Raw genomic sequence first — 381 nt, forward strand, 5'->3', positions numbered from 1 at the left:
GCGTAATGAAATAAACCAGAAACGTTTCGCGGAAGTGCTCTAAGGCAAATCGCAAACACATTTAGGCAGAAACGTTTCGCGGATAAGCGTATAGCAAATCGCAAACATCGTTGTGAGATAAGAACAAAATGTTTCGCGGAAATGCTAGAAAGCAAATCGCAAACACGATTCCAAAACCCGTTTCTATTAATCGTTTATCAACCCGACTAAAGCTTTAAACATAAAGCGATTTTGAGTTAAGATTGTGAAAGCCGAAAAACCGGACTGACATAAACGATAGAATAAAAGCGATGTTAAGGAAATAAACGAATGTAAAAGACGAATACAAGAACGATAAGAAATCGTATTCGCAAAGAGACATGGAGTCGAGATATGATCTCT

At 37.8% G+C, this 381-nt stretch overlaps 1 protein-coding gene across 2 annotated transcripts in view; it reads right to left on the bottom strand.

Moving 5' to 3' along the window:
• Nucleotides 1-381, bottom strand: part of LOC106337303 (malonyl CoA-acyl carrier protein transacylase-like) — an 8,875-nt gene that overhangs the window by 6,282 nt on the left and 2,212 nt on the right. The gene's annotated exons all lie outside the window — the stretch shown is intronic.

The sequence above is a fragment of the Brassica oleracea genome, chromosome C4, assembly GCF_000695525.1.
Source record: "Brassica oleracea var. oleracea cultivar TO1000 chromosome C4, BOL, whole genome shotgun sequence".
NCBI lineage: Eukaryota > Viridiplantae > Streptophyta > Magnoliopsida > Brassicales > Brassicaceae > Brassica > Brassica oleracea.